Genomic DNA, 22,413 nt, shown 5'->3' with positions numbered 1-22,413 from the left:
ATTGCAGGGGGAATACTTACTGATGGGCCGAAGGGACTCCTCCTGGGTAGTACAGGCCTGATGGGCTGAAGGGACTCTTAAAAAAAAATCTGAGTGAAATCTTAGTGAAAGGCACTTTTTCTGGACTTTTCCTCGCCTGGCCTTTTGGGCCAAAATATTCTTCCTGGGCTAATACGTGCATTTTGGGCAAAAGGGACTGCTTTCTTAGCTAATAATGGCCTTGTGGGCTGAAATGAGTGGTTTCAGGCAGGCCAAACAACTCATTTCATTTCCATTTCCATTTCAATTTCAGGCACAGTGTAGGCCAAACAACTCATTTCATTTTCATTTCATTTCTATTAGCATTTCAGTTTTAAGCACAGGGCAGGCCAAACTCATTTCATTTTCATTTCAGTTCATTTCCATTGCCATTTCAATTTTAAGCACAGGGCAGGCCGAACAACTCATTTGATTTTCATTTAATTTTATTTAAATTCCATTACCATTTCAGTTTCAAGCACAGGGCAGGCCAAACATCTCATCTCATTTTCATTTCAGTTCATTTCCATTGCCATTTCAGTTTCAAGCACAGGGCAGGCCAAACAACTAATTTCATGTTCATTTCATTTCATTTATATTGCTATTTCAGTTTCAAGCACAGGGCAGGCCAAACAACTCATCTCATTTTCATTTAATTTCCATTGCCATATTAGTTTCAAGCAAAGGGCAAGCCAAACAACTCATTTCATTTTCATTTCATTTCAATTGCCATTTCAGTTTCAAGCACAGGGCAGGCCAAACAACTCATTTTATTTTCATTTCATTTCACTTCATTTACATTGCCAATTCAGTTTCATGCACAGGGCAGGCCAAACAACTCATTTCATTTTCATTTCATTTCATTTCCATTGCCATTTCAGTTTCAAGCACAGGGCAGGCCAAACAACACATCTCATTTTCATTTCATTTCATTTCCATTGCCATTTCAGTTTCAAGCAGAGGGCAGGCCAAACAACTCATTCATTTTCATTTCATTTCATTTCATTTCCATTGCCATTTCAGTTTCAAACACAGGGCAGGCCAAACAACACATCTAATTTTCATTTCATTTCATTTCCATTGCCATTTCAGTTTCAAGCAGAGGGCAGGCCAAACAACTCATTCATTTTCATTTCATTTCATTTCCATTGCCATTTCAGTTTCAAGCACAGGGCAGGCCAAACAACTCATCTCATTTTCATTTCATTGCATTTCATTTCCATTGCCATTTCAGTTTCAAGCACAGGGCAGGCCAAACAACTCATCTCATTTTCATTTCATATAAACATAGAAACATAGAAAATAGGTGCAGAAGGAGGCCATTTGGCCCTTTGAGCCAGCACCGCCATTCATTGTGATCATGGCTGATCGTCCCCATCAATAACCCGTGCCTGCCTTCTCACCATATCCCTTGATTCCACTAGCCCCCAGAGCTCTATCTAACGCTCTCTTAAACCCATCCAGTAATTTGACATCCACTGCCCTCTGTGGCAGGGAATTCCACAAATTCACAACTCTCTGGGTGAAAAATATTTTTTTCTCACCTCAGTCTTAAATGGCCTCTCCTTTATTCATTTAATTTACATTGCCATTTTAGTTTCAAGCACAGGGCAGGCCAAACATCTCATCTCATTTTCATTTCATTTAATTTCATTACGATTGCCATTTCAGTTTCAAGCACAGGGCAGGCCAAACAACTCATCTCATTTTCATTTCATTTCAATTCCATTGCCATTTCAGTTTCAAGCACAGGACAGACCAAACAACTCGTCTCATTTTCATTTCATTTCATTTCCATTGTCATTTCAGTTTCAAGCACAGGGCAGGCCAAACAACTCATTTTATTTTCATTAAGGGCTAACAAATCTTTTATTGCAAGTACATTGCAAACTCACAGTTCAGTTGACTCACAGCAGAATCACAGTTGTGGCCTCTCCCTCGCGAGCTTCCAGAGTGACTGACTCACGTCCAGGCATCTAGGGTTTTATAGTTCTGCCCCCCACCCCCCTCCCCCGCAAGGGGTGTTACCTTCATCATGGTGATTGACAGTCCTGAGGATCAATCAGCTTATCTCGATTATTTAAACACTCATAACTTTTTTATTTTTCATCGATCGGAAAAATACTCAGAGCTGCCTTGGGGCAGTGGAGGACTGTGAATAAGATTGCCAAAAATCATTGAGATATAGGATAGCGTTTTTTCTAAAATCAATATACAGCGCAGACACGAAGTGGTTAAGATGAGACTTTTTGTTATATAGATGAAAGCTAATGTGAAGGTACATCTGCCAATTGTGAAGTTAATTGGAATGTTGTTTTTTATTGCTAGAAGATTTAAGTACAAGAATAACTATGTCACCATAAAATGTATTTGGCCATGCTAAGAACACAGCTGAAATAAAATGTACAATTTTTATCTTCTTACCTGAAGAAGGGTATACTTGCCATAGATGGAGCGGAGTAAGGTGTAGTGGCCATTTGGCTTAATTTTGTGTGTCATAAATGATGGCATTTGCCTTTAAAATTTGTCTGCCTGTAATTATGTGGGTGGGATTTATTAAGTAGTCGGAAGCATGTTTGCTGCTGGGATTCTTAGCCAGAACCTTGTAGTTTTTTAGTTAGTTCAGAGGAAGCATGGTGGGACAACATAGTTTTCGACCATGAGTCAGAGCCTTCCAACATTAAAGAAGTTTTCTAACGTTCGGAGCCACATGCTGGAGTTTGACTAAGATTGAAATGTACTTATCAAGAAGTAGTTTGGATGAATATCTTACTGTTTTACTTCGACAATAAAGAAACTATTCATCAAGAGACTGTGTGTTGAAGATTTTTCTTTCTACGGCTTTGAATGTCTCGTGTAGAGCTCCCATGAAATGTAAAACAACACTATCTCCTTACCCCGTATCTCCTCATAGTGGCTAGAGGGAGCAATTCCTTGAATGATAATAATAATCTGCCACTATTCAAGGGTTCCTTAACCTTGTTCCTGTAATGACATGTCTGGTATATTAGGGAAAGTCTGAGTAGATTGGATCACTAATCACTATGATTTAATAGAATGAAAAATGACATAATTGAGACATACAAAATAGTATAGTATAGTATAGTATAGTATAGTAGTATAGTATAGTGTAGTATATCTTTATTGTCATTTTCCTGAGTACTCACATACCCAGAGGAAACAAAAAAACGTTGCTCAACCAGTGTCCATTCAGTGTGCAGTAAAAAATAAATAGAAATAAAAACACATATATCATGAACAAATTAAACACTCTACTCTCTACTAAACATCAACAGGCGTTCCGATCGGCAGCGGCACGACAGTGGCTCTGCTGCAGTGTGTCCAGGTTGGTGGTTGGTGCGCGATACTTTGGCAGGGGGCAAAGTCCGTTTATCAGTCTTATAGCCTGCGGGAAGAAGCTGAGGAGCATCCTGCTGGTTTTGCAGCTAATGCTCCTGTACCTCTTCCCAGATGGCAGGATGGAGAATATGTGATGCGATGGGTGGTAGGGGTCTTTGATGATGGAGATGGCTCTGCTGATACATCTCTTCCTGTATATGTCCAGCAGGAAAGGGAGTGGAGCACCAATAATCCTGCTGGCGGTCTTCACAATCCTGTCTAGTTGGTGCCGTTCGTACGCCTTGACCAGCTCCCGAACCAGGAAGTGATGCCGTAGGTTAATGTGCTCTCGATTGTCCCCCTATAAAAAGTTCGTAGGTGTGTAGTGGGGAGACTTGCTTTCCGTAGTCTTCGGAGAGGATGTAGTCGCTGCTGGGCTCTCTTGACCAGTGCTGTGGTGTTGGTCGTGGACGTCAGGTCATCTGACAGGTGGAGTCCTAGGAACTTCACGCTGCTGACCCTTTCTACATCAGCTCCATCGATGTGCAGAGGTGTATGGTGTTGTTTTCCCGCCCTCCTGAAGTCAACCACCATCTCCCTAGTTTTTCCCACGTTGAGAATGAGGTTGTGGGATTTGCACCATCCTGTGAGCAGCTCCACCTCCATCCTGTACGCCGACTCATCATTGTCACTAATGAGACCCACCACTGTTGTGTCTTAAAGATACTTATAAATCGCAACAGAGTAGATATGGGGAAGATGTTTCCTCAAGATAACCATGATTATAGTCTGTAAACAAGGGCTAGATTATTTGGGGCTGAAATGACGAGCCATTTCTCCATTCAGAGGATGCTGTAGCTTTGCAATTCTCTATTGCTGAGGACTGTGGGGTTTCAGTCAATACATTCATAATAGAAATCGATGTATTTCTTAATAGCAGAAGAATTAAGAGAAATGAAGAGAGATGAAAAAAATGGTGTCATAGTGGAAAATTGGGCATGATCGTGTTGAATGGTGGGGTAGTCTCCAGAGGCTAAATGATGTACTCCTACCCCTATTTATTGTGCACTGATGAATGTTTGTTTTTTAGCAGTCTGGGCTTGACTTAGCTTTTAAAATATTTATGGTAACTATTTGCATCCAACATAAGTAATAGTTTGAAGGAGATTTTTCTGTGAATAGTGATACAAAATAGCTCATTACTATTCCAATGGAACATCAGGGCAAATGATCACAACATTGGTTAAAAAGGTAACTAGCAAAGTGCCTTAAAAGTGAAGAAAGAAGTGAGGTAGTAGAAAGCTGAAACCAGGTTTTACCTTACTTATGAGAGGCAATCTGGTTGACTACAGAATCTAACTAAGCAATGGTCATTCTCATCCTTGTCAAGTAAGTCTTCAACAACTGCTCTGATAATTGAATTGAAAATTGAAAGATATAGCATGGAAACAGGCACTTCAGTCCATCGAGTCAATGCTAACCATCAATCTCCTGTTCACACTAATTTCCCATTTCTTATTCATTCCCTACACATTAGGGGCAATTAACCTACAAACCAGCTGTCTTTGGGATTTGGGAGGAAACTGCGGAATCTCATGTGGTCATAGGTAAAATGTGCAAACTCCACACAGAGAGCAGCTGAGGTCAGGGTCTAACCTGGGTCACTTGGGCTATGTTCACCAGCTGCATTACAAAATAATGTATTCAAAAATCTCTTTAACTCTGTCATCCCATTAACGATTGAGGACATAATGCTATGTTAGGTGTTATTGTTGTGTTGTTTCTTCACGTTCTAGAGTTCACCATCTCTGGACTGTCAATCATGCAGACTAAGCTTCAATTCCAGATTGTGAAAGTATTTCCAGATTGTGAAAGTATCCCACAAAGAGTAGGAGTGAACAGGTCCTTTTCAGAATGGCAGGCAGTGGCGAGTGGAGTGCCGCAAGGCTCGGTGTTGGGACCACAACTGTTTACCATATTTATGAATGATTTGGAAGAGGGAATTTGGAGCAACACCAGCAAGTTGGCGGATGACACAAAGCTGGATGGCAGTGTGAACTGTGAAGAGGATGTTAGGAGATTGCAGGGTGACCTGGACAGTTGAGTGAGTGGGCAGATGCGTGGCAGATGCAGTATAAAATAGATAAATGTGAGGTTATCCACTTTTGCGGCAAAAACAAGGGGGCAGATTATTATCTCAACGGGGTTAGGTTAGGCAAGGGGGAGGTGCAGCGAGACCTAGGTGTCCCTGTACACCAGTCACTGAAAGTTGACGTGCAGGTACAGCAGGTAGTGAAGAAAGCTAATGGAATGTTGGCCTTCATAACATTGAGGAAGTGCAGCGTAGGTTCACGAGATTGATCCCTTGGATGGCGGGACTGTCGCATGAGGAAAGATTGAAAAGACTAGGCTTGTATTCACTGGAGTTTAGAAGGATGAGGGAGATCTTATAGAAACATATAAAATTATAAAAGGACTGGACAAGCTAGATGTAGGAAAAATGTTTCCAATGTTGGGCGAGTCCAGAACCAGGGGCCACAGTCTTAGAATAAAGGGGAGGTCGTTTACGACTGAGGTGAGAAAAAACGTTTTCACCCAGAGAGTTGTGAATTTATGGAATTCCCTGCCACAGAGGGATTGGAGGCCAAGTCACTGGATGGATTTAAGAGAGAGTTAGATAGAGCTCCAGGGGCTATTGGAGTCAAGTGATATGGGGAGAAGGCAGGCACGGGTTATTGATTGGGGACGATCAGCCATGATCACAATTAATGGCAGTGTTGACTCGAAGGGCCGAATGACCTCCTCCTGCACCTATTTTCTATGTTTCTATGTTATTTATGAACTTCCTCCAATTTACTTTCATTTATGGGCTGGATTCACCTCAGTGCCCAAATGAATTGCTCCTGTGGATAATTCTGCTTGTATTATCAAAGAGACTTCAGTAACCATATTTTGTTGCAACATTGGCGGGTGAGCTTTGAGCGTTTTGGATCACGTACAGGCAGATGAGATTAGTTTATCTTGGAATCATGACCAGCACAAACATTGTGGGCCGAAGGGCTTGTTCCTGTTCTGCACTGTTCTATGTTCCATGATCTAATGTTCTATTCAAAACTGTAGGATTGACATACATATAGGGATAGGAGATTACAAAAAATAGTGATGTCATCATGGGTTCTGACATCCCCACCATTGCCTTAAAAAAGCAGCCAGCATCATCAATGCCCCACACCACCCTGGCCATGCCCTCATTTCACTCCTGTCATCGGGAAAAGGGTGCAGGAGTCTGAAACCGTGACCTCCAGGTGCAGGAACAGCTTCTTCCAAACACCTATCAGGCTCTTGAATACAACAAACACCAACTAATCTGTCTTGATTCCATTAGGGACTTTGGCCTCTTTTTTTGTTTTGCACTAATATATTGTTTTTTTATTTATTGCACTTTTTTTGTTTGTTTTTCTATGAACACTATGTTTACAGGCCTGTTATGCTGCTGCAAGTAATAATTTTATATTGTTCTGTTTCAGTACATATGACAATGAAACATTCTTGAATCCCTTGTTTTCCAAGTGAACTTTCTTGAGTTTTTAGCATTGCGACAATGGCCTGAAGAAGATAAACATTGCCCACAGTTGAAGTATTTTGCAGACACAGGATCAAACACAGTCCTTTAGCTGATTAATTGATGAATAGCTCATCCATGTTATTGATCATCATGCAGATGATCTTCTACTTTCATCAGTATGTACATAAACCATGGTTTGTCCTGGCATCTGCTGTGGAATTCCTATGTAGTGAATGGCTTAGATATTCATTGTGAATAATTGCACAAGAAAGGTAACTGCAAACCTACAGCCTGTTTGACACTCTGCTGTATTTTATTTTGCTGTACGAATTTCTAAAATGGGACTACCCACTGTAACTGTACCTCCACCACCATCACCACCACCACCACCCTCCCCCCTCCACTCCCACTCCTCCACCCCCCCCCCCTCCCCCCACACCCCCTGATGAGCTATGGATATGATTTTTTTAAATAAAGGCACTGCAAATCGAAATATGCAGCATTCATTCTGAAAAGTTACATTAACTTGCATTATTTATCATGCAAATAATAAATATTCTATCAGGCGAAGTACCAATGAATTGTTAATTATTAATGAAGTTACCCCATTTCAAGTGACATTTGCAATCGACTAACAGGGACAGTCATCCGAGCCACAGAGTTACATTTTAATTTGCTCATGTTAAATTTAACCACTCACACCTACCTCTCCTGCAAGGATACTGGCGTATCTTCCTCTTGAGCTACCGCAGTCCCATGGCGATTGTGTTCCAACAACAGAGCTGTGTAATGGAGCTACAAGCAAAGTGATAGCAGCAAAACCCTTGGGCAAAATCACATGTCAAGAGGGCGGGGGGGTAGTTGTCACAGAGTTGAGTGGTGCTTTCAAAGCATCCACGTTAAGTTGCTGCAGTACATTTTATGAAATATATGGAGGAGTTTATTACATTAATGACATGAATGATGAGAGGAAACTGGATCAAACTACAGAAGTGGTTGTACAGCAATCTGATCAGTGCACCTCAAGAGTGTAACACTAATAGTAAGATTAAACGAGAACTTACCAGTTCGAAGTTTGATCTGTATTTTATGAGGAGTTACGATGAGGGATTACGTGAAGAACCCGTCCAGCACGCATGCGCGACATACTTCAAAGCAGCGGTGTGGAATCACAGAAAACAACACAGTAATTGAAATAAACATAGTAAAGATAATGAGAACTAAGTTACCAGTTGATCTCTATAATTGAGGGTGGGAGCGGAGAGGGCACGTAATCCCTCATCGTAACTCCTCATAAAATACAGATCAAACTTCGAACTGGTAAGTTCTCGTTTAATCTTACTATTTTACTTCGGAGTCACGTAAGTGACTACGTGAAAATTTTAAAGCTCTGTGATTTCAAACCATGTAACAGTCCATACTTCACTCGCTGCCGAAGTCATACCCTGACCCAGTGGCTTACTAGTGGCTGACCCATTGTGCTTGTCGTCTCCCTCAGGAATTTTAGGTTGTGTTGATATTGTAGAAGGTGAGTCATAACACATAACGATGGTCAGGTGGGTACGCCCGGAATTCCATAATACGTCCTGAGTTCCTGGTTTACTCTGTTTTACCAGTTCCTGAATGATGAATGTTATTTGGTCTGATGTTATGACCATGTTGTCCAGTCTGAGTGGATAAGGCCTGGACCCTATGTTGAGTCTAAGCCATCAGCATGGCCGTATACAGGGAAGCTGTCTTCAGAGTAAGGATCTGGCTGGTGGCCATCCCTAGGTAAGCCAGGAGAACGCTGACATCCCAGATCTTGATATATCTAGGTCTAGGGTTTTGAATAGAAGGTACCTCTCTTTAATTTGGCCACCAGTGGACGAGGTCCTATGGCCTGTTCCCCTTGGTGTCTGTCTTAGATAGACTGACAGTGCATTTCTAGTGCATTAGATAGTGCTATAGTTCAGACCTTCATCGTGGTGAAGGTTGGCCAGGAACTCCGATACATAGATATGGTGGTTGATAGTAGGTTTCTGTTCTTGAACAGTATGTTCCCACTTTCTTATACTGGAGAGATATGGAAGTCGGTGAGATGCTGTCGTCGTGTCCATGGTCCTATTTGACAGTCCCAGGTTCATCAGAAGGTCTTTTTGGAATTTGCAACCCAGTGCTTATCATGTCATGGCATGGGTGACTTTCTCCTGATACAGGATGGATCAGTGAAACTGGTCCACTGGAAATGGTCATGGGTTTCAATGACCCTGTCAAGGACCACTGGGAACCATGGCTGTGTAGACCAGTCGGTACTACCAAAGTTAGAAGTAAAGTTCATCTGTATTTTGCGTAGTACTTAACTGATGAGGCAGAAAAGGGGAAAAACATAATCATTTGTTTCTCCCCCCCCCCCCCCCCAGTTCAGTGGAAATGTATCCATTGCCACTGCCTCAAGGTCTGGCTCCCAAGCGACATATATCGGGACGTGGTGATTCAGTCGGAATGCAAAGAAATCGATATCTAGTGTTCCATATTGCTTTGTAATTTCAGCAAATACTTTGGGGTTTAACATGTCTGCCACAGTATTTAGCTTACTTAGCAGATAAGTTGCTGATAGCAAAATATGTTTGTCGACACACCATTACCAGATTGTATTGATCAAATTGTCATAAGATATCGATTTTATCCCGCCCATGTGGTTAGTATAGGCCACCATTGTGATATGTCAAATTGTAAACGAACATGCAAAATGGTGCATGTTTTGAACAATATGCTTTTTAACCCATAGAACGCACCCAACATTTCCAACTAGATTTTATGTGCAGTGTCTGTGGTAGTGATGACTTTAGATTAGTCCATCTGCCACCTGTTCTGGATATGGGTTATTGACAAATGATGGAACTGGTACTACGCCAATGTTCTCTTTCCATCATTATAGGTCTGAAATAGGCAATTTCATGGATCAGTCAAAGTGACCTGTATGTTGTTTACCCGCTAGCACCTTTGCTCTAATGCAGAGGTCCAAGTTGAGTAGCTGATAATGCTGCTACTGTTCACAATTAGTCTTGCCACTTAGTCGAATTGCCGGTTGATTGTTACCATTTAATTTGTTTTTAGTAGCTAATGCTGCTGAATTAGCTAACTCCATGGTTTTGTCTATGTTAAATATCATCGAGATATGCCCTGACAACATGTTTCCTTAAGTGTCAGGGCTGATTTAAATTTCTTAGAAACAGTTTTGGTTCATATTAGCCCATTAATTTATAATTTGTGCTGCCATTGTTACCTCATCCAGGTAACTTTTTAGGTATCTTCGATGATCTTATGGATGGGTATTGAATAGTATGCATCTATTATTCGATGCCTACCATAAAGTATCCTAGGAATCCATTGTTTGGCAGTTGCAAACATTTCCCATTAACGTGTGTATACCTGACAGTATCCAATGTGGTTAAGTCAATGATGGTGTGACATTCCCCATTTTATTTGGTTTTAGTAAATTTAACATAAATTCCAAAGGTTCATATTTAGACTTCTTTATGACCCCTTTGTATGTAACTTCTCCAGTTCAGCTTGTCCCTCATGTTCTCTTTTTAGTGAGAGGGTGAACCCCCTTTGAGGTGCATGCTGAATTGGTGGCAAGTTTCCTTAAATTCAACTTATCCTTGAATACTTTTTGGTATATAACTACCAAGTGTAATAGTTCTTCATGCTTTCATTAACTGGTGTAGTTCCCCCCCTCCCTTGTTAGCAGAATTCCCTCACCTTAATGTGATGGTGGGAACCAGACTCACCTACCTCCACTGTTGTCTTGGTGGTGTTCATCCTTTGGTTTCTGGTTCCTTGTCTGTCTGGGTGGTGTTGTTGGGGGGTGGCACATTTTCGATGGGGCCCACTCTGGGCCCTGTCCTGAAAGACTTGCGGGGATGGCATGCGGGCCCCGAGCTTTCACCAGTACCATGAAGTAGACGCCTACTGGTGGATGCATGGAGGTACTGCTGTCTGGTTTTGTGTGGTTTGCTCATTCCAGGTCCTGCCCTCATGAGGCCGAATTTCTTGGATTCTTCGTCCAGTTTTTAGGCTTGATTTGGTAACTTTGCCAGATAGCAGGATCTGTGGTTCTGAGGTCGGCGTTCTCACAGTCCTGTGAATTTTTTAGGTTGAGGGCAGGTTTTATGACTTCCTTCCAGAGGTTGCGGATCACATACTGTGTTGTACAGTAGAGTCAGGGTGTTTTGCCAAGTCTACCCTGCCCCTCTGGAATGAGCATGCAAAATGATAGCCGACGTCAGGGGTATCAATATTGCAATTTTAAGTTTTTGGGTTTTAAATACCCTGCTCAATGTACCCCCAGTAATGGTAGGCACTTTGAGCAAATGCAATTTTGGGGAGGCGTGATAAAGTCCAACGCCTCAATGACTACCTGTCTTGGAGAGGTTTTTAAAAAACAGGTAGTAAGCTGGCCGCCAGATTAGACTGTAACGGCCATCTCACTCATGGTGTAGCCATGTAGCGGTATCTCACACCCAGCAGCTCTTCCTGGTGCTGTACCTCAAGCATACTCCCGATGTTGTTCAGCCAGTGACTCCTCTTCTTGACCAGCCCAGCCCTGGTCGCCAACGATCCCCTCTGATGAGGGAGATGCAATGGTCAGTGCTGTTAGTGCACTGGAGCGGGAGTGTTTGTGCTACCTTGGCGAGCTTGCCCCAGCTCCCGAGGCAAGTCTCGCTGGAGTTTTTGCTCCATGACCCTTCTCTAAGGCTTGAAAACAGACACTTTCTCGCTCTTGGGCGGTAGTTTGCAGTGCCGGCTCTGCTGAATGAGCCGGCCTGTCTGTCTTCCGTGTGCTTGTCTCCAGCGCGCTGCAATTGGTCGCCAACTTTGCTCAGGCGGCTGCCTCTGCAGTTGTCGCGGCGAGTCTCCTTGTCGGGGTATTCAGGGATTACCGGCCGGTCTGAATCTTGATTTGCCTCCAGTCCGCTGCTGTTGGTCAGGCAGCACTAGTGGACTGGGCTCGGCTCGGTATCCGTGACTGTGGACCGCAGCGTGTGCGGTCCAGGTGCCGCCTCTCGTCCCCCCCACTGACGGAACGCTCCTTCCCTGGAGTCGAACGGGGGCGGTTTTTCCCTGTGCTGCTTTGCTCTTTCCAGCTTTCAATCTGGTGCACAAAGAAGAGCAAAGTTTGTCAATTCGAACCTGTGGGTAAGTACTTACCTAACGGTCCGTTCTTTCAAGCTTGTAGCGGGAGCGTCCGTACTCCCGTTCGTCGCTGTTGCACTGCGTGAACGCTCATGTCGCGCATGCGTGCTGGACGGGTTCTTCACGTAGTCACTCATGTGACTCCGAAGTAAAATTCTAATTTACTGTTATTAAGTGATATTAGAAATATCAAGATTATGGGAATATCCAATACACAAAGAGTTCTGCAAGATTTACATTACCTCACTGGCCACGATTCTATAGCAGTTTCAAGCAGATTCTAGCAGTTTCAAGCATTTTGAAGTCCATTCTTCCTCCAAATTATTAGTGATGCTTTAACGGAGTTTAAATTCTCCTATTTACAAGGAATGTGAAATAATAACTAACTGACAATATTGGAAAATATAAAGTGATAACATTAAATAATGACTGTATTTTGGAGACACTGGGAACTATAGACGCTGGAACCTTGCGTAAAACAAAGTGCTAGAGTACCTCAACAGGTCATGCAGTATCTGTGGAGGACATGAACAGGCAACGATTGGGTCCGAACTCTTCTTCAACCAGGGGAAGGGTCCTCTCCCAAAATATCACCTATCCATGTCCTCTCCAGATGCAGCCTAACCCATTGAGTTTGTGCAGCACCTTGTGTTTTCCTAAAGACTGGATTTTCTTGTGTTGTAAGGCTGCAACACAAATCAGCACGTTCATATGAGAAAATCCCAGATGTTTTGAGAGGATCATTGTAACCTGATATATATCTTTGACTATAGCCATATCCTTTGGCTGACCTAATTTCTTCTACCTATGAGCATATGAATTTCTAATGAAAAATGGAAAATAGGGCAATAGTTTTACTTATAATTGAGGACTAAATTATATCAGTCCTGGTTCAATTATGCTTGTAGGCAGGTCTCGGGATTAAAAGATTATTATTTAATTGAATTAGGGAATGATCTTATTGTCTGTGCCTATATTTGGGTGATGTGTTTCAATGGTAACCACCATCCTGTCGCATGTTATCCTTGGCTTGGTAGGTAATTCCTCGACAAGCACTTGTTCAATTTCATTTTACAAACTGCTATTGTGTTGGTTTCTCCACATTTTCAGAGGTACAATCCATATTACATGAAACATACTTCCTTATGTACTCTAGTACTTTTGCCAATCACTTTATAGCTGTGTGCATTGGTTTCCTTCCTATCACATTGGTTCATGATTTTGAAAACTCCATGTTCTTATCCTTCTTATCCTCACAACCCCTGGTTTATAAACCTAATTGAAATCCCCCATAATTTCTCATGCTCCCCATCCTCTCTAATGTGTGGCACTCAATTTTGAACACAGAACTGGAACTGAGGACTACTCAATGTTCATTTATTTAATTTTAACATTCCATGTTTGTTTTTTCACTCTACACCAAATTAATAAAACAATTTTTAATCAATTACTGATTACTTTTGTTCCGGAATATTGTCTTTAAAGGAATCAATGTTATTCAGTTGTATCTTCCTTCCAACTCTTTTGATGAAGCAGCACATGATTTGCAATCATCCAGTTTTTGTGTAGTTTAGTTTTTAGTTTAGAGATACAGCATGGAAACGTGCCCTTCGGCCCACCAAGTCCGCACCAACCAGGGATCCCCGCACACTAGCTCTACCCTACACACATCAGGGACAATTTACAATGTTTCCAAGCCAATTTGCCTACAAACCCGCATGTCTTTGGAGTGTGAGAGGAAACCTGAAATGCCGGAAAAAACCTATGCAGGTCACTGGGAGAACGTACAAACTCTATACAGAGAGCCCCCGTAGTCAGGGTTTCTGGTGCTGTTATGCCCCTGTCCCACTTAGGAAACCTGAACGGAAACCTCTGGTGACATTGTGCCCCACCCAAGGTTTCCGTGCGGTTCCTGGAGGTTTTTGTCAGTCTCCCTAATGGTCGAAAGTGGTTTCCGCTTCTTCTATGTTCTGGTGATTATTTCAAAAAATTCAAAACCGGCCGCGACTAAAAATAGGTTGCCGTTTTAAAAATCGGTAATTTTTTAGTCGAAGCCGGTTGCGATGCTAGTTGAAGGTGGTTGCCGGAGGTTGTGGGTAGTGGAAGGTCTTGAATTTTTTGAAATAATCGCCGGAACATAGAAGAAGCGGAAACCACTTTCGACCATTAGGGAGACTGACAAAAACCTCTGCGAACCGCACGGAAACCTTGGGTGTGGCGCAAAGTCTCCAGAGGTTTCCGTTCAGGTTTCCTAAGTGCGACAGGGACATAAGGCATCAACTCTACCTCTCCGCCACCTTGCCGCACCAAATGTAACGTTGTTGTACAGATATTTGGAACATTGTGGTCAGAGCTTTCACAATAACTTGCTATATATTTTTATGTTTAGCCCCATAGGATTTCAATAAAACATCGTTGAAAACTAAACTCTAGGGAAAAAAATAGGTTTCATCAGCAAGTAGCCCTAATGTCTTCCACATTGCACCATGCAATATTTCATCCTACTCTGAAATATGGGTTGCACTGCTGTTAGTATTTTGCTAACTGTGTCTTCTAAGCTCTAAAGCTATGAGGAAAATTCCAAGGGATCAAGTCTGCACTAGATGAGTTGCCACTGTTCCCAGAGGTGATAATTTCAAGTGAAGCAGGACTGAACAAATTGAGGTTCCGAGTCGTGGGTGGATGAATAATCCACAGAGCAATGTAATAGAGAGCTGGCAGCTGCTATGCTGAAATCCCATCATTTCTTAAAGTATTAAAAGCCAAACAATGGCCAACCTTAATTGTTTCGTCCAGTCGTGGCAAATTAATTTTCGGTTAACATTTTTCTCAAATTTCAGTGATTAATTGGCAGCATTGATAGTTTGCTTTGGGATAAATGGTGTCTGCAATAATGATTTGAGGTCTTTTCATTACCAACAGAATTAAGTCGAATGTTAAAGCTGTAAAGGGTTAGCATTGACAGTTAAAGATGCAACATGAACAATCATTACTTCAATTTGATTTTGTAGTTATCTTGGTGTAAAGGTCATTCAGTGAAGGATGCAGGGGTTATTCGGTTAATGTAAAATGTGAATTGAAAATGGAGTCTGTGCGGTAAGCTGTAACACTTTTGTGCATTGTCTGAACCAACCATGTATTTTCACACTTTTCAAGGTATGTGCCAAAAAGCTGTTCCCTAAGCATTAGCTTGTCTCGGTGACAAGTTGTAAGACGTTTTTGACATTTCAGCAGAGCAGAAAAAGAAAATCACTGTCACCAAAGTACTGCAATTTGCAAGCACCATTATTTTTATTGGCTGTTAAAATAGCATTACTAGCAGAATTTGTTTTCTCTGGAGAAATGGAGTTACAAGAACTTGCAGCCAAAGGAAATGTGTGTATTTGTGACTATTTCAAACAGTAAAGCAACTGTACAAAGGGGCTTTAATTGGTTGTATCCCCAAAATGGGCAGATGAATAATGTACAGGTGAGCTGATTAGCCAACAAGTTTGCATCCTCCTCCGTATGATAAATTGCACATTTAGCCAGGGCTCTCTGTATTGTTTGTTGGTGGGTGTGCAGGAGTATTCGAACATTTGGGGTCGGGAGCCATTTGGTGTGTGAATCTGACCCAAGAAAGAGTGAACAATCGATCTCCTTCTTGCGTATGGCGTGCATTGTTCTATTTGATCTTATTTGATTGTGCACGTCAGGTTGATTGTATTCGTCGAAACAGGGCGGACCACGTGAAAGTTGCAATCTCCCACCCCTGAACAATCGATGTGGAGAGTTGACCCAATGTTGGAGGGTCAGAAGTGATTTAAATAATTTCACATGAAAGGTTTATTGCTATATATTTGTAATTGTACCACCAGCGTCTGGCACTCCCCAATCAATGCAGTATCAATTGGGACTCATAACCGACATCTGTACATTTCTTACCACAGCCACAAACTTATACAATGACCAATATTAACTTATCCTGGATAGATAACTGTCCAGAAGTGAGGTTATGTAAGGTTTAGGAGCCACAGAAAATTGAAAATAATAACATTCAAAGACTGCTTGATGTTAGTGAGACTTGATGGGCTGAAGGGCCTACTTGCATGCTATGTAACTTTATGACTAATGTACATTTGTGTAAGAATGGGCACATCAACAATATTTCACTCATCAAATAGATATGCAGGTACCCTCATTTATAATGCAAAAGAAAGAGAAGTGCATAGAAGAGTGTTACAGAGTCTACGTGCTTATTATCTGAAACGCTTAGAACAGAGGCAGCTCAACTGTAGCATTCAGGGGGAGCCGGATAAGCGCATGAATGGAAAGAACTTGCAAGGCTATCATACGGTAGCATGGAGGTACGACTAGCAGAATGGCTGTTACATAGAAGATAGACACTAAGTGCTGGAGTAACTCAACAGATCAGGCAGCATCTCTGGAGAAAAGGAATAGGTGACGTTTTGGGTCAAAACTTCTTCAGACGGAGCTGGTAGGACTTGACAGTCAAATGGCCTTCTCCCATGCTGTGATCATTCTATGACTCACAGACTGCCTTTCAGCTGTAATTGCTAAATCAGCCAAACAAATATTCCAACAGCCCCTCATGCATTTCCTTTTCTCGTGGGATAAGGAGGCACAAACAGCAAAAATGACTAGAGGAGAGAAAACGAGCCTGGAAGTTCTAACCCAATGACCGTTGCTGAGGCTGTTGGTATTATCTGGTTTAATTGATTAAAAACAGAAGTATCTGCATGGTAAATAAAGTAGAATGGAAGCCTCCAATTTCCACACCACTTCTGTGGAGGTAAGCTCCATCTTAAATAACTTTAGCTCAGGACTGGTGTTTATTCACAGAATGGTAATATGCACAGTGGAAAATAAGAAAATACATTATGAAAACCACTTCAAGGTGGATGCATATTTGCATGATTCCTGGAGAAAAATCGCCCTCTCCCGCAAATGATCAACAACAGTTTAGCAGCCATTTAGGCTGTAGTGCCTGTGCCTGCTTTTTGGGAGAATTATACAATTGATCCTATACTCTCTCCATATCCATGAACACTTTTCGCTTCAGGTATCTATAACCATATAACCATATAACCATATAACAATTACAGCACGGAAACAGGCCATCTCGGCCCTACAAGTCCGTGCCGAACAATTATTTTCCCTTAGTCCCACCTGCCTGCACTCATACCATAACCCTCCATTCCCTTCTCATCCATATGCCTATCCAATTTATTTTTAAATGATACCAACGAACCTGCCTCCACCACTTCCACTGCAAGCTCATTCCACACCGCTACCACTCTCTGAGTAAAGACGTTCCCCCTCATGTTACCCCTAAACTTCTGTCCCTTAATTCTGAAGTCATGTCCTCTTGTTTGAATCTTCCCTATTCTCAAAGGGAAAAGCTTGATCACATCAACTCTGTCTATCCCTCTCATCATTTTAAAGACCTCTATCAAGTCCCCCCTTAACCTTCTGCGCTCCAGAGAATAAAGACCTAACTTATTCAACCTATCTCTGTAACTTAGTTGTTGAAACCCAGGCAACATTCTAGTAAATCTCCTCTGTACTCTCTCTATTTTGTTGACATCCTTCCTATAATTGGGCGACCAAAATTGTACACCATACTCCAGATTTGGTCTCACCAATGCCTTGTACAATTTTAACATTACATCCCAGCTTCTATACTCAATGCTCTGATTTATAAAGGCTAGCATACCAAAAGCTTTCTTTACCACCCTATCTATATGAGATTCCACCTTCAAGGAACTATGCACGGTTATTCCCAGATCCCAGGTCCCTCTGTTCAACTTCAATTCAATTCTGTTGAAAGTTATTGTTGAATTTACATCCACCATCCTTTTATCCAGTCCATTCCAGATCATAATGACTTAATGCAAACATTTCACTCTTAATGCGTGTTCATTTTTATTTCTCTATACCATAAATATATTTGCTTTCTTGACTGCTCACAGCTTCTTCCCAACTACTATACCAGACCACTCATAATTTTGAACACTTCTACCTGCACTGGTTCTAAACAGAATTACCCAACTTGTTACCCAGAATTATCCAGAACAAAGGGTCACAGTTTAAGGATAAGGGGGAAATCTTTTAGGACCGAGATGAGGAAAACATTTTTCACACAGAGAGTGGTGAATCTCTGGAATTCTCTGCCACAGAAGGTAGTTGAGGCCAGTTCATTGGCTATATGTAAGAGGGAGTTAGATGTGGCCCTTGTGGCTAAAGGGATCAGGGGGTATGGAGAGAAGGCAGGTACAGGATACTGAGTTGGATGATCAGCCATGATCATATTGAATGGCATTGCAGGCTCGAAGGGCCGAATGGCCTACTCCTGCACCTATTTTCTATGTTTCTATGTAATAGTTACAATATATATATCTTTTTGTACGTATGTATGTGTGGATATGTGTGTGTACATATATCTACACACTGAACTGTTTTTCTTGTTTATTATATTGTTTACAGTGTACTATGTATACATATTCTGTTGTGCAGTTGCAAATAAGAATTTCATTGTTCTATCTGGGACATATGACAATAAAACACTCTTGAATCTCTTGCTTCACACTCGAAAGCAGAAAAATCTCCTCTCCCACAAACTACACTTGCTTAAATTGGATCTATCAAGTAATTAAGAAAATTAAACGAGATTAATCACAAGCGTAAAAATGTTATTTGTGAGTTTATTGCAGTTTTAATTGCACATTAGCCAAACTAGTAAAATCAATTCTCCCTTTATTCCTCATAATGCTTACATGTGTCTTGTCTCTTTACCTTTACCTAACCACCTCAGCACTGAATCTGCCTCCACTACACCCCCTTGGACTCATTGCATAAAAACGTTTTTCCAGCAAGTTGTACCTGGTTCTTTTGCTAATTGCCTTTACTCTCGTTAGTGACCCCCTCCATCAACGTGAACACGCATCCTTTTTGTCCCATGCCTTTCTCAATTTTAAATACCTCTATCAGATCCCCACACAGTCCCCTCTGTTGCAAGGAGAATAATTGTAGTTGCTCTATTCTGTCCACATAATTAAAGTCCTTCGTCGTTGGAATGATTCTGATAATTCTCCTCCACACCTTCTAAAAAGCTTTTAAATCTTTCCCAAAATGTGGCAGCTAGAAATGGAACAGAATTATAGTGAAGGCACAATTTTAGGAAGGTTTTACCATGGCTTCTCTGTTGCTGTACTTTATTCATCTATAGCTGATAGGGCTGCTGCCTGAAAACGCCAGAGACGTGGGTTCAATCCTGACCTCGGGTGCTGTCTGCACTGGAGTGTGCACAGTCTCATTGTGACATTGTGGGTTTCATCCAGGAGACCTGGTTTCCTCCCACATCCTAAAGACGTGCAGGTTTGTAGGGAGTGATTGTGAAAGTGGGATAATGTTCTTCTTCTTAGGCCCCCTTCGGTCATGACTGACCATAGGTGTCTCCAATGTTGGAGAACGCCTCTACGTGTCTTCGTTTAATGTGGGGAGACTGGTGCACAGACAGCCACCACACGTTCCATGACAAATCTGGGTCAGGATCCAGTGGCATGGGGTCCAAGACGACTGGAGACCCTTTTCTGCTGCAGCCTTCATCCACCTTCCCAGCCGCTGTGATGCTCCACTAAGGTCTGCCATCATCCTCTGCCTGTTCCACCGTTGAGGTCTTGGTTGGATTGCTCTTTGTCAGAGTCCTCCCCCTCGACCTTACCGCAATGGGTGCCCCTACCAGGAGCATAGCTCCAGACGTCATCGCTCTCAGGATCTCAGGATCACACAAGCTTCTCCACCACGACAAGGTGACAATCCATGGAGAAGGGGATAATGTAGAACTAGTGTAAATGGATGATTGATGGTCAACATGAACTCGGTGGATGAAGTGCCTGTTTCTATGCTGGATCTTTAAACTATTTATAAAGCCCAGACTTCCATATAATTAGGAATTTGTTAAGATGCATCAATGGTGTGGATGTAAAAATGGTTGAGAGCTTCAAGTTCCTTTGGGTTAATGTTGCCAAACGACCTCTCATGGAAAAATCACATTGATGCGATGGCCAAGAAGACACAATGCCACCTCTACTTCCTGTGGAGATTGAGGAAATTTGGCATGTCTCCAGTGATACTTGCAAACTTCGACAGTTGCACCATAGGGAACAGCTCTACCCAAGACCGCAAGAGTTTGCAGATACTTGTATATGCAACCCATTCTATCTCACAGATCACACCTCCCACCATTGACTCGATCTACACCTCACTCTGCCTTGGAAAAGCAGCCAACATAAACAAAAACGTTCCACCCCGGCCATTCGTATTTCTCTCTGCACCCGTCCTGCAGAAAATACAAAAGCTTGAAAGCGGGCACCACCAGACTCAGGAACACTTCATTCCCCTCCATTATCCTGCTTCTGAACGGTCGTTCCATAAAGGGTACTGTTCAATTCACTACTACCCCTTGGAGGATGTTAGACTTTCTCTAAGAAACTGGCATGCGACGATGCGTTACAATGCTGAGAACTATATTTTGCGCTTGTTATCTTCCCCTTTGTTCAATGTATTGTTCTTGAGTTTGAACTGATTGCATCTATGTATGATAGATATATCTGACCTGTTTGGATAGCATGCAAAATAAAGCTTTTCACTGTGTGAATGTGTGTGAGTGATTGGTGGTGGTCGGAGGGGCCGTAGGAGCAGATTAGCAGCCACGCTTCCGTCAGTCTGCCCCAGGGCAGCTGTGGCTACAGAAGTAGCTCACCACCACCGAGTGTGACTGAGGAATGAATGAATAATGCGATGTAAAGCGCCTTGAGTATTCTAGAAAGGCGCTATATAAATCCCATCCATTATTATTATTATTACCTCGGTACATGCAACAATTATAAACCTAAACCTAAATCTTTTTATTATATTTGTAAATTAAAGTGTAAAAAATAATTTTTCTGATGCACAAGGGGAAACAAATTGGTTCACAACCACACACATTTTGGGGAGAATCTTCTCAATTGCCTGACTGCCAAAAAGTTAACTACAAAGCTTATTTTCACACTGAATAAATATTTATACTCAGCAATGCTGAATGCCAGGAATATAACACTTCTTCTAATTGATGCATGGTCTACTTTCTTCTCTTTGCAGAATTAGTTATTTAGGAAATCTTAAAACACATTTAATTGGAAACTATTCAGCCCTGTCATCATTCCTTTTCAACACACAGCTTGGTTAAAATGGAAGATTTGTTAGTTACTGCTTTTTCCATATGTTGAGTCATTGCAGGGAATCCATGGATGATTTCCTTGAGGCCTGGAAACAAATGTTCATTTCTACTGACAGCCAGTAACTCCATTTCAACACTGAACTCTGCGAGTGACTTTTATTTTTCATCACATTGTGCACGTCGCAAACAGGATATGAACTTGTTTAATCAAATTTAGACACTTCAGGAGTACTTGAGGATATCTCAGGGATGTAACATCACATTCCAATGTCAGCTCAATAACATTGCCAAGAATTGTGATTCGTGATTCATCTGGCAAGGCAAAGTACATTGGCTTAGACTGTAGACTTATAACCAACACGATTTAAATCTACTAGTTCTTTACTCCACATAGAGGATCACAAATTATCGGCATCCACAGCACTTTATTGAAGAAGCAATAGCCAACTCATCACGAAGCACATAGGTGCTGGAAATTTGACATAAAAGCAGAAAGTATTCAGCATTGGTAATCTGGCAGGCAAGCAACCAACACATTTATACCTTCCACAAAGGCTTCACATATCTGGTCAGGTGTCATAAAAGTAAAGACTTTGATCTGAACCTCAAAACATTCCAAAGGGCTTTGCAGCCATTGAATTATTCTGAAGAAATTTCAGGAATGGCAATTGCTGCATGACGGACTCCTACAAACATCTGAGTGACAACTAAATGAAGCACATATTTAAGAATTTTAAATGTGGAATAAATATATTTTTTTAAAAGGACTGCAGATATTAGTACACAAAAAAAAGATACATAGTGCTGGAGTCTCAGCGGGTCAGGTGGCATCTCTGGATAGATCTATCCATGTTCTCCAGAGATGCTGCCTGACCTGCTGAGTTACTCCAGCACTTTGGTGTAAATATATATAGGGCACACTCTTGCCTGCCCAGTCTGAGAACCCCAGCCAAGGATCATCGCTTGTTTAACTTGCTGGGCAGAGAACTGAAAGAGTTTAGTTTAGTTTAGTTTAATTTAGTTTACTTTAGTTTAGTTTAGTTTAGAGATACAGCACAGAAACAGGCACTTCAGCCCACTGAGTCTG

At 41.8% G+C, this 22,413-nt stretch overlaps 1 long non-coding RNA gene across 1 annotated transcript; it reads left to right on the top strand.

Moving 5' to 3' along the window:
* The first annotated feature begins 2,148 nt into the window (after positions 1 to 2,148).
* On the top strand, positions 2,149 to 21,658 carry LOC116970640. The gene is made up of 3 exons (XR_004411226.1): positions 2,149 to 2,296; positions 9,330 to 9,336; positions 21,647 to 21,658. It is a non-coding gene; the product is annotated as an uncharacterized LOC116970640 (long non-coding RNA).
* Positions 21,659 to 22,413: the final 755 nt, after the last annotated feature.

The sequence above is a fragment of the Amblyraja radiata genome, chromosome 3, assembly GCF_010909765.2.
Source record: "Amblyraja radiata isolate CabotCenter1 chromosome 3, sAmbRad1.1.pri, whole genome shotgun sequence".
NCBI lineage: Eukaryota > Metazoa > Chordata > Chondrichthyes > Rajiformes > Rajidae > Amblyraja > Amblyraja radiata.
This window is presented reverse-complemented; position numbering and strand designations above follow the sequence as displayed.